The sequence below is a fragment of the Capsicum annuum genome, chromosome 1, assembly GCF_002878395.1.
Source record: "Capsicum annuum cultivar UCD-10X-F1 chromosome 1, UCD10Xv1.1, whole genome shotgun sequence".
Lineage (NCBI taxonomy): Eukaryota > Viridiplantae > Streptophyta > Magnoliopsida > Solanales > Solanaceae > Capsicum > Capsicum annuum.
In genome coordinates, this window is record NC_061111.1 from 177,225,035 (window position 1) to 177,243,151 (window position 18,117).

An 18,117-nucleotide genomic window follows, 5' to 3' on the forward strand; every position below is an offset into this window, starting at 1 on the left:
AAAACTCGTTCTAATTTTATAGTTCCATTACTTTCAAATTCACAATTATCATGCTTTTTTTGGGTGTCAACAATCGCACATCAACCTTGAAAATTTAAGAGTTTCAATGAAATTTTATTTGAAAAGTTACGTATACACAAGTTCATTTTATGAGTTAATAAGCTTTAACCTATGATTGTTTGGTAAATCAAATAAGAAAAATAATCACCGGATAAAATTTAGAATTAACTTTATTCTATGTTTAATATGAGGTATTAACAAATTTGAAGACTATTTTATCCCATCATTTGTATTAAAATGGTAGAATTACTATCTCATATGAAGAATAGGATAAGCAATGATGAAATATCTCATGAGTTGGAATTCGTACTTATTCAATCCAATGTACCAAAAGACCCATGTATAAACTGTCATCGCCTAATATTGTATCGTCTTAAAATCCATCACCTAATGTTGTCCCTTCTTAAAATACGTTATAGCTCAAATAACGCATATGTAAATACACGAGCATATATGACCAACATGACATCCAGCAAGCACCGGCCCTGTCACGCGAGATCAGTCACAGTTCTGAGCCATGTTCAAGAAAGACCTTACCTGAAAAGCCATTTAATTTTTTATAAAATTAGAAAACATTTTAGTATACAAAAAATCGAAAGGACAACAGCATCCTAGGAATAGATTACTGTCAATCGTCCTGGTTAATGCAGCAAGAAGAGAATTTCAGAAGTTATACTACCAAACTACATGCAACTGTAATGTAACTATAGGTTATATGCACTTCGCTGGTAAGCAAATGGGAATCTTTGTCCAAAAAAAGGATACTTAGGCACGGTACACTAAAGTTCTCACCATATATGGGGTTTGCCAAGGTCTGAGCCACAAGGGTGCATTGTATGCAACCTTATCCTACATTTTTGTAAGAAGCTGTTTTCACGGCTTGTACCTGTGAACTCCTTGTCACATAGAGACAACTTTACCAGTTACGCCAAGACTCTCCTTCTTAATCGTAGGTAAGAAGTCTAGTTTTTTCGTTAGCAATAGTCAATTGAACTTGTTCGAAACAATTCAAATTTAAACCATTATTAGAAATAACTACATTGATTTAACTAAAATTAAAGATGAATTAGTAAGTTCAATTACGATTTCAATTAACCTCAGTAATTAAATGATCAATTAAGTGTTTCATCCTTAGTAGAATAATTAATTGACCAATTTTATTTTAAATGATTCAAATTAAGCCATTATTAGTAATAACTAAGTTGATTTAACTAAAATTAAACATGAATTAATGAGTTCACTTACAATTTCAATTAATTTGATCGTAATTACATGATTAACTAAGTGTATTCGTCCTGAGTAGAGTGATCAATCGACCAATTTTATTTGATATAATTCAAATTAAGATATTATTAGTAATAATTAAATTGATTTAACTAAAATTAAAGATAAACTTACAATTTCAATTAATCTCATAGTAATTAAATTATCAACTAAGTGTATTCATCATGATTAGAGTGATCAATATTCACCAATTTTATTTGAAATGAATCAAATAAGCCATTATTCGTAATAACAAAATTGATATAACTAAAATTAAAGATGAATTGATAAGTTCACTTACAATTTCAATTAATCTCATAGTAATTACATGATCAACTATGTGTATTCGTCTCGAGGAGAGTGATCAATCGACCAATTTTATTTCAAATGATTCAAATTAAGTCATTATTAGTAATAAATAAATTGATTTTGACTAAATTAAAGATGAATTGATAAGTCCATTTACAATTTCAATTAATGTATTTGTCCTTAATAGAATGATCAATTGATAAATTTTATTTAAAATGATTCAAATTAAGCAATTATTAGTAATAACTAAATTGATTTAACTAAAATTAAAGACAAGACCTTAGACAAGGGGACAAACATTTGAGTTCTCTTAAAAACATCTGAGCTTTAGTATTTTAAATTATTTTTCAACATATATCTTATATGTTTGATAATTTTCAACAGATGAGTCATTTGTTGCAATAACTTAGTCATCTGTTGCAACAGATGTCTATATTTGTTTGATAATTTTCAATAGATGAGTCATTTATTGCAACAGGTTAGTCATCTGTTGCAACATATGTCTATATTTATTTAGTCATTTCCAACAGATGTCTTTATCTGCTTGGTCATTTCCAACAGATGTCTTTATCTGTTTAGTCATTTTCAACAAATTTCTAATCTTTTGCAACATGTTAGTCATCTATTGATTCATATTAAGTCATTATATTTGTAATAACTAAATTATTTAACTAGAATTAAACATAAATTAATAAGTTCAATTACAGTTTCAATTAATCTCATGGTAATTACACTATCAACTAAGTGTGTTCGTCCTGAGTAGAGTGATCAATTGACCAATTTTATTTGAAATGATTAAAATCAGACCATAATTAGAAATAACTATATTGATTTAACTAAAATTAAAGATAAATTAGTAAGTTGACTTACAATTTCAATTAATTTTATAGTAATTACATGATCAACTAAGTGTTTCGTCTTAAGTAGAATGATCAATTGACCAATTTTATTTGAAATAATTAAAATCAAGCAATCATTAGTAATAATTAAATTAATTTAACTAAAATTAAAGGTGAATTGATAATTTTAATTATGATTTCAATTAATCTCAAAGTAATTACATAATCATCTAAGCGTATTTGTCTTGAGTAAAGTGTTAATGGACCAATTTTATTTGAAATGATTCAAATTAAGATATTATTACTAATAACTACATTGATATAACTAAAATTAAAGATGAATTGATAAGTTCAATTACGATTTCAATTATTCTCATATTAATTACACGATCATCTTAGTATGTTCGTTCTGAGTAGAGTGATCAATTGACTAATTTTATTTGAAATGATTCAAATTAAGTCATTATTAGTAATAGCCAAATTGAATTAATAATTACAATATCAATTAATCTCATAGTAATTAAATGATCATTTAAGTATATAATCTATTGAACGGATTTAATCTGTTGCAACAGATGAGTCATTTGTTGAAAATTATCAAACAGATATACACATATGTTGCAATAGATTAGTCATCTATTGTAACAAACGTCTTTATCTGTTGGTCATTTCCAACAGATGACTAATCTGTTGCAACATATGACTTTATCTGTTTGTTATTTCCAACAGATTACTAATCTGTTGTAATAGGTAACTAATCTGTTGCAACAGATGTCTTTATCTGTTTGATCATTTTCAACTGATTACTCATCTTTTGCAACATCTTAGTCATCTATTTATTCATATTAAGCCATTATATTAGTAATAACTAAATTGATTTAACTAGTATTAATAAGTTCAATTATTGTTTCAATTAATCTCATGGTAATTACACGATCAACTAACTGTGTTAGTCTTGAGTAAAGTGATCAATTGACCAATTTTATTTGAAATGATTCAAACCAAGCTATAATTATAAATAACTATATTGATTTAACTAAAATTAAAGATGAATTAGTAAGTTCACTTACAATTTCAATTAATTTTATAGTAATTACATGATCAACTAAGTGTTTCGTCTTAAGTAGAATGATCAATTGACCAATTTAATTTGAAATAATTAAAATTAAATAATTATTAGTAATTACTAAATTGATTTAACTAAAATTAAAGATAAATTGATAATTTAATTACGATTTCAATTAATCTCATAGTAATTACATGATCATCTAAGTGTATTCGTCTTGAGTAAAGTGTTAATTGACCAATTTTATTTGAAATGATTCAAATTAAGACATTATTAGTAATAACAACATTGATTTAGCTAAAATTAAAGATGAATTGATAAGTTCAATTACAATTACAATTAACATGTTGCAATAAATGAGTAATCTGTTGGAAAAGACCAAACAGTTAAAGACATTTGTTGAAAATGACCAAATATATATAGACATCTGTTGCAACAGATGACTAACCTGTTGCAATAAGCTAACTCATCTATTGAAAATTATCCAACAAATATAGACATATATTGCAACAGATGACTAAATTGTTGCAACATATGACTCATCTATTGGAAATTATTAAATAGACAAGATATATGTGAACTCAGAACAAAAATGAGCCACAGAATTTAAAAAGTGACCAAAATAGCTCACCTATTTTAAAAGTTACCAAAATAGGTTAAACGTAATAATTTATTACGTTTTCTATTTTTTTTCTTAACGATCAACTAACAGAGTTGACTTTTACAAAAACGTAAGAATTTCTTACGTTTTACATTTTTTTTTTGTAAAACGTAAGAAATTCTTACGTTTTATAAAAAAAATATAAAACGTAAGAATTTCTTATGTTTTACACGATAACCGAGGAAAAAATATAGTGAATTATCAAATCAATTAAAAAGATACTAAAAAACGAGTTGTTCAACATAACAAAAAGTTATGTTCTTAATTTTTTTATAGTAGTGGTCCCCCACCCATAATTCATTTTTCTATAAATGTCCCATCACTTCTACTTTTTTCTCTTTTTACATATGATAATTATGAATTTTTTTATTAGTTAAATTTATTTATATTTTACATGTAGTTCAAATAATTTATTTTTTTCTCTATGTAATAAATTTTTACGTTTTACATAAAAAATTTAAAAAATAGAAGTATCAATTACCTCATTAACTTAACAATTTTCTTATATTTATTCTATATAAAAAAATAATCACTTCTATCCTTAATTATCCGATTTCTCTCTAAAAAAAATTATACTTTTGAATTTTTCTCTACTCCAAAATAGTGAAATATTGAATTATCGTCGATCAAATATGCTACTATATAGAAGAATTATATTTTTTTGGTGTGTTAAAAATATGAAATTAATTTTTCGGATAGTGATTCATCGTAGTTTTCGATTAGTGTTTCGATTAGGATATTGAGGAAACTCACATGCACAAATACATTTTATATTATAATTAATGGAGTAAAATCACAATTTAATTTAGGAACACTCCTAAATTAATATAAGAAAATATATTTTTTTAGGAACACTCCTAAAAAAATATAATTCTTGTATATAGTAGCATATTTGATCGACGATAATTCAACATTTCACTATTTTGGAGTAGAGGAAAACTTAAAAGTATAATTTTTTTAATGAGAAATAGGATAATTAAGGATAGAAGTGATTATTTTTTGATATAGAATAAATATAAGAAAATTGTTAAGTTAATGAGGTAATTGATACTTCTTTTTTTAATTTTTTTATGTAAAACGTAAAAATTTATTAGAAAAAAAAATTATTTGAACTACATCTAAAATATAAATAAATTTAACTAATAAAAAATTCATAATTATCATATGTAAAAGAGGAAAAAGTAGAAGTGATGGGACATTTGTAGAAAAAGAAATTGTGGGTGGGGGACCACTGCTATAAAAAAGTTAAGAACGTAACTTTTTGTTACGTTGAACAACTTTTTTTTTAGTACCTTTTTAATTGATTTGACAATTCATTGTATTTTATCTCGGTTATCGTGTAAAACGTAAAAAATTCCTATGTTTTATATTTTTTTTATAAAACGTACAAAAAAATGTAAAACGTAATTTTTTTTTATGTTTTTGTAAAAGTCAACTCCGTTAGTTGACTATTAAGAAAAAGGAAGAAAATGTAGCCTATTTTGGTAACTTTTTAAATAAGTAGCCTATTTTGGCCACTTTTTAAATAGGTGGCCTATTTTGGTCACTTTTTTAATTCCGTGGCTCATTTTGGTTCCGAGGTCGATATATGTTGAAAAACAATTTAAAATACTAAAGTTCAAATATTTTTAGGAGAACTCAAACATTTGTCCCCTTGTCTAAGGTCCTGTATTAAAGACTTATCTTCAATTTTAGTTAAATTAATTTAGTTATTATTAATAATTGTTTAATTTGAATAAACAAATAGCTAACCTGTTATAAACATCTGTTGCAATAGATGACTAACTTGTTGCAACAAATAGATAATCTGTTGGAAAATAACTAAAATATTAGGGAACTCAAATATTTTTAGGAGAACACAAATGTTTGTCTTGTTGTCGTAGAGACGTCTTTAATTTTAGCTAAATCAATTTAGTTATTACTAATAATTGTTTAATTTGAATCAACAGATGACTAGCATGTTGCATCAGATGATTCATCTGTTGGAAATTATCAAACTGATATAAAATCTGTTGTAACAGATGGGTCAACTATTAGAAAGCAATTAAAATATTAGGGAACTTAAACGTTTTTAGGAGAACTCAAATGTTTGTCCCCTTGATCCTTTTGCATTTGATGTCTGGTATATTATTTTTGTCTTTTTTATCTGTTTCATAAAAAATTTTGTGCTCTTGTTGAAATTTTTTTAAAAAAAATTAGGTCAAATTTTGTTCGTATATCACTTGGACATTACTTCATAACTTATTTTGTAAGTAAAATTATAATTTTTGTTGAATTTCTTATTTGGTGTATCTACTACTGCTACAATGGATAGAACATGCAACATAAATCCAACATATGAGTCATCTATTGCAACAAGTGAGTAATTTATTGCAATATATAACTAATCTGTTGCAACAGATGATCCAATGTTGGATTCATATTACAACACTATAAAATGAATCCAAGAGATGAGTAATTGTTGTAACAGATTAGTCATATATGTTGCAATAGATTAGTCATATATGTTGCAACAGATTACTTATTTGTTGCAATAAATTAGTCATATATGTTGCAACAGATTATTCATATATGTTGCAACATATTACTAATTTGTGCAACAGAATAGTCATATATGTCGCAACAGATTACTAATCTGCGCAACATATTAGGCATATATGTTGCAACAGATTAGTCATATATGTTGCAACAAATACTCATCTGTTGGATTCACGTTACATGTTTTATCCATTATTAAAAAACAGCAGTAGCAGATACATCCAGATGAGAAATTCAACTAAAAATAACAACATTAAAAAAAATAACAAAAAACATAAAAAAATAACAAACACCAACAAATCAAGTTCCTCATTTTCGTCTTAACTTAAAATCCCTAATTTTTTACTTGTGAAAATCGAAAAGAAACAGTGAAGAACTCGAAATTGTTGTCGCCGGAGAATGTTGTCACGTCGACTGACGGTTGAAAGTAAAAAAGGAACGGGCAAGAACTCAAAACTATTTGTTGCCAGAGGTTGAAGTTGCACAAGATTGAAGGGAGAAATTTGAAAAGTTGTTGGTTGGGTAAAGTTAGAGAGAGAAACTATCGAGAGAAAGAGAGAAGAGAGAGAAGAGAGAGAGAAGAGGAAAGTTTTGTGGGTGTGGGTTAATTTGTATTTTTGAAAAGATTAAAAAGTTTAGAAAATATTAATCAAGTCCACAATTAACCTAATCAAGTTTTTTAATTATGTTTGACCCTTTAAATTGATCAATGTCACCAATCCTTCATTCAAGACTTAAAAAACACCTTTCCTTCAATTTTCTCAGGTAAATCATCTAAGATTTTAGTATATTCTTGAAGTTTACAATAATAAACTATCATGTATTCTTGATCGATAATTGTTTACTGAGAAGTTTCTTTTTTAAAAGAAAAATAAAATATTATTAGTATTTATGATTGAAGAGATAAATTTACTTGTGATTTGAGGAAAGATTTTTAAAATTTTTGTATAAGTATTTTTTTATGTTTACAATGTATATTTGATAGATAATTAATAATTGAGAAGTTTTTTTGTGTGCGTGATTTTAGTATGTTCTTAAGTTTAAATTAATAAATTATCATATATTCTTGATAGATAAATGTTAATTGATATTTAGTGTGATTTTTGTTAATAATAACACATTTATAATTAATAATTTAAAATTTACTTATTTATAAATTTGAACAAATAATTTGGATCATTACATTCTATCATAAGAATGTGGTTAATCATTCTGATTCTATACGAATTTTTTTTTAAATTTTATTATATGCAACTTTTAAAATTGTGAATAAATTATGAGATCGGACTTATGGTCTTTGTTTTTAACAAATAGGCTCTTTTGATTGATTGGTACAAGCTATATAGATATAATGAACTTTTTAATTGACAAGAGAGACACGCGCAAAGTATGTACACTATTCTTAGACAAAGTGATTCAAGTTTTTTGTCGTTCATTAAAAGATTTTGAAATAAAATTGTCTTTTCACCTTTTTCCTTAAATAATTTTATTACTAATTATACGAAATATTAAAGAATTTGAAATTAATTAAAGTTCTTGTTGATTTAGGTTAGAAAGTAGAATTTTACCTTATATAGAAAATAATTTCTACAAACCAAAATAACTACAAATTTTGTCTAAAAACTGCTATTTTACAAAATAAATATATTTAAAGAGCGATTCGATACAGACAACTATCAAAATTTGCCTAAATTGACTATATTTCAATACAATTTAATTTGGTTTAATACTAGACCCAATAAATTCAAGTTACAAATTTATCATAAATAAGGTTAATAATTTACATCGGATTTTTAAAGTTCGTACTTAATAATATAACATACACACATGAATTTATTTTTCATATACATTTATTGTTAGTTAACGTAATGCTCTCTTATGGTTTTATATGATTTTTATGAATATATTAGTTTTATGTTGAAGTATTTTTCGAATTAAATAAATTTATTTATTTATTTATTTATTCAAGCATATTTTCTTTTATAATATTGAAGTGACTTTGTTAATTGAATTCTTTGAAGCGAGATACACGCGCGAGGCACGTAAAATAAGACTAGTATATATATTGGTATAGATATTGATCATGGAGACCATATTTTGATATTATCATTATTGTTATGTGCCCGTGTGGGGGCTTATATTGTGGTTGTTGGTGACTTAAGATGATATTTGTTGCATGTTGCTCGTGTGAGGGATTTATTTGACATTATTGGACTTGTATATGCATGTTATGCCTATGTAGTTGATATAACGCCTGTGGGGGTCATAAATTGATAAATATGATATTAATGATGTCTTACTTGCATAATTATTTTAATGGTACTTTGCTTATATGAAATCATGAATAGTGGATATATTGAGTAGATTTTGAGCTCACATGCACATGTATTGAATGAATTCAATATCTTCATATTGGCTTGGTTGTGAGCATTGCATCGTCATATGATACATATATTCATGAGACATTGGTACCATTGAGAAAATATTGATTTGACAGAAACGAGACACTTTTACAAAACCATCTATCATATTCCACGAGTCGGAGATGAGATATTGAAATTGGAATTGAAATTGAGTATTGAGAGAGTATATGAGTTGTAAACTTTCCATGGATCCTACCTGAAAGCAATGAGACTCGGTAGATGTATATGGAGGTTATGTGATAACCTCATTCATATCACATCATCACTATCATCATCATTGCATTTCATACATTATGTCTCTTCAGTGTTGTGCTTCTATATTTTATTTGATGCATATCCGTTCTGTTTTCTTTTGTGTACCTGTTTCTTATTTATGTGCTAAAAACAATTTGATGAAAACTTCTATTTTAATTGCTAAGAAAAAAGATTCTTAAAGTGTATTTTCTATTCTTATAGTCGTCTGAAAAAATAATATGCTATAAAAGAGCAAAAAAACCGTGTTATAGTGAATTATAAAAATTAAAAGTTTAAATTGTGTATGTGTTTTTGTGAGTTAGTAGGGAAATGGGGTAAGGGGCGTGCTGTTAGGTTAGGTTTAGTTAAGCTTCTCTTTCTTCTTTTATTTTTTCAGAAGTTCACCAGTCCTGAAGAATTCCAAGATCCCTGCAATAACATCAGCTCCAGTAATGCTCCAGGTATCTTTGAAGAATTTGCTCCCAAACCCATCCGGCTCAGGGGTTTTATCACCCCCACCACAAAGCATTTTTAACCTCCTATACTGTGAATTCTTTAGGCAGCTTCTTCCTTTGTAGTTCAGTTATCACTGGACCTTTTCGTATCAGACCACTATCAATATGAGTTCTATTGTCTACAGCTGTCCTCAGTAGTTTTGAATAAAAATCTGTAAGCGCATTAACAATACCCTATATGTCTTGTATTAGCACACTATCTATGTTTTTTACAGAAAATATTCAATTATTGTTCCTTCTTTCCTACATCTGGTCGTGGAAGAACCTTGTGTTTAAGTCACCCTCCTGTAACCATTTCACTTTACATTTCTGTTGTAGGAACTGTTCACTCACTAGCTTCTACCTTTTATACTCAACTGCAGTTGTGGCTTTGTGCAATCCTCTTTTCTTGGGTCCAATTGCAACTTTGTCTGACAATTCTTCAATATATGATGTGCGTCCATTGCTTGTTTTTCAACATCTTGAAACATTTCTTTGTTTAGCTTATACAAAATGCTCTTTAGTTTGTGCATTTTGCCAACCACCCGATACATTCTTCTACCTGTATTTGGTTTCATCCAACTTAGTCTTACCATTTCTTGAAAATATGGTGCTAAACTCCATATGTTATAATACGTAAATTATGTCTTCTGCCTATATGCTCCACCCTCTCATCACACAATTGCTGGGGAATGATCTGATAGTCCTTCATTCATAAAATGCACTTCACTAGCTGGTAGTTCCGTGTGCCATTTAGTATTGGCTAGCACTCTATCAATTTTACTAACCACTCTGTCCTCTCCTTATTGCTTATTCGTCCAGGTATAATAGGATTCTGAAGATTTAAGGTCCTTGAGTTGACAATACTTGAAATCTCTTATTTCAACAACTGACTCTACTACCAACTCTTTCCTACACATTTAAAACATTGTTGAAATCTCCTATAAGGGGCCACGACCCCCTTATGGTGTTATAGATTCCCATGATACTTGTCCATAGCCTCTTTCTTTCATTATTGTCGTTAATCCCATATAACATAGTGATGTCCATCTTCAGTTTTTGCCTTCTATGTTCCACTTGACGATGGATCAACTGATCAGTGGTTAGACTGATATTAACTGTATACACATCAGCTTTACGTATGACCCAAATACGACCTCCAGGGTGATACCCATGGTTTGTCATAAATGACCAATTCTTACAAAGAGTAAGAGCAACTTGAGTAGCCTTAGCCCTCTTTACCCTTATCTCCAGGAGACCAAATAGACTAACTTTCATGTTATGCAAGTAAACCTGCATTTCATTTTGTTGTCATCTCTATTTAACCCCCTAGATTTCTAAAATCCAATCCTATCCATTGGGCAGGTGCGTACCGCCACCCCTCATATTTCCATGGCTTGTACTTTTGCTATCCCCTACTTGACTAAGAGGCAATGCAGCTGCACCTAAAGTAGCAAACGAATTACTTGTCTCAACGTAGATTTGCTTCTTCTTTATCTCCCTCTGTAGCTTCTTACCATGTACTTCAGTCCATTTACCCGTTTCTCCTGCTTCATTGGGTATTTATCAAATTCCTTCCGTCGAATTCCAGCTCATTATGTCTGAAATTTGATGCACAAGATAGGTTTTCATTCATAGACTACTTGTTGCTTAATGATTTTCCCTACCTTATTCTCAAACTTTGCCTCCTTAGGATATTCCTCATTTATTGGGACTTCAACTAGCACCCTGAAAAACGCCATCCTCTCCCTGCTTTTGGTTGCAGATTCCGTCTTTATTGGACTCCCCACTAAACTAGATATCTTCTTCAATGTATTTTGGCCCCAATATTTGACAGCATGTCCATTAGTCGTACCCAAATCGACACCTTATCTATTGCTTCTGTGGACACATCGATATCAATTTTCCAAGGTCTAATCACAACTATCTTTTATCAAACATTTTTCCACAACCTTCTCCCTTGCTTCCAGTGTATTGAACCTCATCAGGAAAACACCTCTGTTTACTTGGGCTATTTTATCGATATATTTATCCTTCCAAATTCTCTTGAGGAAGCCCTCTATCACAACTTTTGGCGGATTTGACCCCATCACGTAGCACACCAGCTCTCGCTTTCCGCGCCATGTTCAACAGTCGCTGATCGGAAATCGCATTCTAGAGAGAGAAAAAGTCTTCTAAAATTTTTATGTGGGTATATTTGTACCTACCTCTTTTATTTTTTTGGTCATCTTTTGTTTTTCTTTTTTTCTTTTATTATATTTATTTTTGTTTTTCGTTTTAATGAAAATTTTGTTTATTTTCAAATCAAGTTCAGATAATTTATCTTACAATATTTTGTGCTTTAATCTAAATTAAATCTTGTTAAAGATATTATTAAATTTTGTCTTAAAATGGCCAAATTTACAAATATGGCTCTTAAATTATTCATAATTTACTTAGTTTTCATTAAAATAGGGAAGTTAGTTTCATCTTTATAAAATGATTTATCATCTACATATTTCATTAGCAAATAATTTTATAAGAATCAAATTGTTTTTTCAATTAAATATACTTAAAATCTACTTTAAAGCACACAACAACAACAACATACCCAGTGTATTCCCACCTAGTGGGGTCTGGGAAAGCTAGAGTGTACGCAGACCATACCACTACCTCAAGAGAAGTAGAGAGGTTGCTTCCGATAGACCCCCGATTTAGGACCAATAACAGTATAACAAATACAAAAAGTAAGCGGATACAAACTAGTATGGTACACAAAACAAACTAACAGTATAACAAACACAAAAGATAAGTGCATAATAAACTAGTACGGGATGCAAAAAAACCAACACTACCAACCCTAAAAACTACAGCCCCAACACTACGAACCAGAGACTCCAAACCCAAAGGAGCACTCCCCTATTACTACCACCGCGCTCCCACCCCCTAACCCTCTACCCTAATCCGCATCCTCCACACCTTCCTATCAAGAGTCATGTCCTCTGTAAGCTGTAATTGCTCCATATCATGCCTAATCACCTCCCTCCAATATTTCTTCGGTCTATCTCTATCTCCACATACCATCCTTACACGAGTCTTCGCACCATTATACATATTCTGAATCGACCTAATGTACGCCATGGGCACCCCTCTAGCCTCCAAGCACCTCCACAGGATCTCCCTGGGAACTTTGTCATATGCTTTCTCTAGATCAATAAACACCATGTGCAAGTCCTTCTTTCTCTCTCGAAACTGCTCCACTATTCTTCTCACAAGGTGAATGGCCTCAGTGGTCGAGCGACCAAGCATGAAACCGAACTGATTCTCAGAGATCGTCACGATCCTCCTCATCCTCAACTCTACCACTCTTTCCCAAACCTTCATAGTATGACTCAACAACTTAATACCTCTATAGTTGTTACAACTCTAAATGTCTCCCTTGTTCTTATACACTGGAATCATCGTGCTCCACCTCCATGCTTCAGGCATCTTAGCAGCTCTAAAAATAATGTTAAACAACCTTGTCAACCACTCCAGACCTGCCCCGCTAGTGCTCTTCCAAAAGTCTACTGGAATCTCGTCTGGCCCTGTCGCCCTACCCCACCGCATCCTGCGAATAGCTCCCTCGACCTCCTCAACCTCGATACGCCTATAATAACTATAATTGCGACCCTCCTAAGATATCTCCAAGTCTCCCAACACAGAACCTTTGTCCCCCTCGTTGTTCAAAAGTTTATAAAAATAGGACTGCTACCTCTCCCTAATGAGGGCATCCTTAACCAACACTATACCATCCTCTTCTTTGATGCACTTCACTTAGTCAAGGTCACGAGCCCTCCGCTCCCTGGCCTTGCCCATCCTATACAACTTCTTATCTCCATCTTTCTCTTTTAAAGCCGCATACAAACTCTCAAAAGCTGCTGTCTTAGCCGCCGTAACCGCTAACTTAGCCTCTCTTCTAGCAACCTTATACTCATCCTTATTTTTCTGTCTTTCCTCATCATCCTTGCTCCCAACCAACTTAGCATAAGCCACTTTCTTAGACTTCACCTTTCTCTTGACCTCTTTGTTCCACCACCAGTCTCCTCGATGTTTGCTAGATCAACCTCTTGAGACACCCAACACCTCTCTAACGGTCTCCCTAATGCAAATGACAGTTGTCTCCCACATATTATCCACCCCCTCTACTCTCCCAAGCCTCCCTACTCTTCAACTTCTCTTTTATCTCCAAAACACTAGCCAAAGTCAGGCTCCCCTACTTAATCCTGGGTCGTGCCTCCCTACTTCTTTTCTTTTTGCCCTTATTGATAACCAAGTCCATCACCAACAACCTATATTGAGTCGAAAGATTCTCGCTAGGTATAACTTTACAGTGTTTACATAGCGCTCTATCCCCTTTTCTAAGAAGCAAAAAGTCTATCTGAGTCTTGGCCACTGAACTACGAAACGTAATAAGGTGATCCTCCTTCTTTAGAAAGCTCGAATTTTCAATCCACAACCCAAGAGCCCTAGAAAAATCCAATAGAGAAGTTCTTGCTTCATTCTGCTCACCACAACCAAAACTGCCATTCACATCATCTTACCCTCTCGACAAAGACCCAATATGCCCATTGAAATCTCCTCCCATGAAAAGCTTCTCAGTGCTCGGGATGCTCCTCACCACCTCATCTAAAACCTCCCAGAAATCCTTCTTCTCCTCTTCGTCCAAACCTACTTGCTGGGCATAGGTACTAATAACGTTCACCGTAGACCCTCCCATGACCAACTTAATAGACATCAGTCTATCACTAACTCTCTTTACCTCTACCACCTGCTCCCTAAGATCTTCATCTACTAAGATACCTACCCCATTTCTATGTCTCACGCTACCCGAGTACCACAACTTATATCCATCCATATCTCTCGCTTGAGTGCCTACCCATTTAGTTTCCTGGACATACGCTACACTAACCCTCCTCTTTCTAAGAATCTTCACCAGCTCTATAAACACCCTGCAAAGTACCAATTCTCCAAGACCCAACTCGCAACATCTCCTGACCCCAACCCCGACCTATGACATGCCCCTAGTCTACCCTTTCCAATCACAGCCACTATGCAACAAAGGGAAAAAAGAAAAAAGGGAAAACAAATAATAAAGGGGGATCAAGATAAGGTAAAAGACACACTAGTTAAAATAAAGTCAATAAAGGAGCTAGGGACAAAGACAACAATCTATAATAGATAGGGAGAAACAACACCAATAATATAACGCAAATTTTGATACACAATAGTCAATAGCGGGAACTAATACTACCATACTTAATGGATATGCTAGTAAATCAAGTAACAGTAATCAGACAAGGTAACACACTCCAAAACTACTAAGAACAATAAAGAGATTCACACGTACAACACTATTACAAAGTAACCAATCAACAAGAAATTCGACACTCACAACCAAATAATCAGCCAAGATGCTACGAAACAAGAATCACAACAAGAATAGTGCAGGACACTACCAGTAACAGCTCCTAAAAATCAAGAAAGCTATACACAACTAAAAAAGATGGATCGAGTGCACCTGATCGAAGATGGGTTGTGTCCTTATACTTGGTTGAGTCGCTGGATTCTGGCAATTTGCGGTACAAATTAGTCGCCGAAATAGTGTTACCGAAATAATATTCATGTCACCGAATTTTAACGCGCTTTGTGTTCTTCTTCTTTGAGATGATGATGATGATGATGGTACCTATCTATCTTCTTCTTCTTGTTGTTCGTTTACTACGGAAGTATGACCGGACGGTGAGCTAAATCGCCGTAGATACGCCGGAGAATCGTGCAATAAAGTGGTGCCTGACGGTGATTTTGGGCCGATGTTACGCCGGAAAAGGTTGCTCAAGCCAGATCTGTAACGGAGGCGGAAACGGTGCCTGGTACTGTTGTAGTACAGCGGCGGCTGTGGCGCTGGTGGAGACGACAATGGCTGGAAAAGAGAATGGAGGGACGGCTGGTATTGTTGTTGCCGCCGTTGGTGACGTTGATCGGAGCGACTGGGCTGGTCTTCGTCAGGAACGGGATTGAGGGGGCGAAGCAGCGGCTGTTGGTGGCGGCTGGAGGTGGAGCTAATGAGGTTTCGCCGGTGATGTAGGTGGCGGAGAGAGGAGAGGAGGGAGGCAGTGGCGTGGTGGTGCGGCGCTCGTTAGGTTTTGCTGGTGGCCGGAGGAATATGTTGGCGACGGAGTAGTTCACAAAGATTTCTTAGGATGACCATCATAAATAATGGGAAGTCCTCAAAGACCTAATGAGACATCAGAGTTAAAGCTATGGTAGGTAAATTTCATGTTCATTTCAAATGTTACGTTATCTCTTTCTCACTTACACTGAATTCAATTACCCACAACTTTTGAAGCATTTCTTCACCGGTCATGGAGATTCTTCAATAGATCTATAAAATAGAAGAGAAATCATGAATCCACCAGAAGATAAATATAATTATCGTTCTCCTATGATCATTATCCAGACATGATCAAACATTTTAAAAATGTTGACCTACAAACAACAATATTCACAAATAAAAATTTTGAAAAAAGAAACAAAATCATAAAGAACTTCCAAACTCTGAACGTTCCCATGACAATCTGTAAGTTGTGTAGTAAATTTGATGTTATTTGTGGTAATTTGTTTTTCTTTTTTTGCAATAAAAAATGTGTGTTGTTTTGTCCCGAAACTATTGTTTTAAATTGAGAAGTAAAAGGAAAAAGTAGTCAAATATATATCCGAAACTAAACATAACCGTCAAAACATGAAGCAAATTAAAAGAAATTCAAATTCAAAGCAAAATAGAAGGAAGTTTTTCAGTGAATTAACATCAATTTTTTTAATTTTAAAATAAAATAAAATAGAAATATTTTTTTGCAGTTTTTGAAGACATGGGAGGAAGTTTAGTATGCAGTTTGTGTGACTTTTGCATTTTCTAAATTATTTATTTTAATGTTTAAGTTTTAATGTCTAATGACAAATACTTTGAATTATTATTTTAATGTTTAATTTTTAACGATAAATGTAATTTTTTTGTAATGTTGATATGTAATAATTTTTGCCTTTATTATTAGATATAGATAGATTTTGTAAACTATCATTTTTTCTTTAAAAAAAATTAATTACATTGTCTTTTTTTCTCCTGTTGATTAATTAATTTTAGTAAATTGTTAAATAGTAGTTCTAAATAATTAATTGTGAACTTGTCAATAACTACCTAAGTTAACACATATTTACGTGTTTTGGGGATGTATGTTCGCTTCGGATATATAATCATGGTAAGGGTCATCGTCCATGCATTTCGCCTCCTCTTAATGGCAGAATGAGGCTGAGCACATCCTTTTTCCCTCTTTTTGTTGGTTTGACTGAAATGTGTTTTTTATTGGATCGTGACAAGATATTTGAAAAAGAAGATCCAAAAATTAAAGGCAAGGCTTAGCATATAGCCATCTTAGATACCTTTTAACTAACTTTTTGATTTAATTTTTAATATTTGCATTCTATAGACAGATAGTTAATATCTCCATGTATTTAGAAAGGATTCATACAAAAACATCTTTTCCTCTCACTTCAGTTATATTAGAGATTTATAAGGAAAGGGATATATATATATATACATACATACATATATATATATATATAAATGATATCAAATGATTCTATGAAATTAACTTATCTATAATCTATAATTTATAATATATTGAAAGTGTGAGGACCCTTCAAAAAGTGATTTGAACTTTTTGCCCTTCATTAAAAGATCATTCTCTAGACAAAACTGTCTTTTCACTATTTTCTTCAATTTATTATTTTATTATTATTTATTAACTAGACTCCTAAAATATATGGGATTCCTAAAATATATGAAAAGAGAATCAATTAATATTTTTCTTTATACTGATCAATTAAAAAAATACTCCTAAAATACGATAGAAAAAATACTCCATAGAAATTTCTATATATTGATCTCTTTATCGTATTATTTTTTCTACTCAAACTTTTCAATTAACTCTTTTCAATAATTTAGCCTCCAAAGTTCTCAAATTTCAAATGAAGAATATCACCACTGTTGTGCTTAAGCTAGATTTGCATGGTGAAGAACATGCTAAAAAAGTTGAACAATCCATTCGTCAATTTAAAGGAAATTCATTTTAATTAATTAAACATCATTATGTGTAGATTAGTTAACAAGAAATTTTTGGTAAAGATTAGGTTTAATCAAAAGATGAATGCCGAT

General features: G+C 31.4%; 1 long non-coding RNA gene across 1 annotated transcript; it reads right to left on the bottom strand.

The window, feature by feature from the left end:
- Positions 1 to 353: 353 nt before the first annotated feature.
- LOC124888517 lies at positions 354 to 17,476 on the bottom strand. The gene is made up of 2 exons (XR_007046881.1): positions 15,427 to 17,476; positions 354 to 597 (listed from the first exon to the last, which is right to left on the bottom strand). It is a non-coding gene; the product is annotated as an uncharacterized LOC124888517 (long non-coding RNA).
- Positions 17,477 to 18,117: the final 641 nt, after the last annotated feature.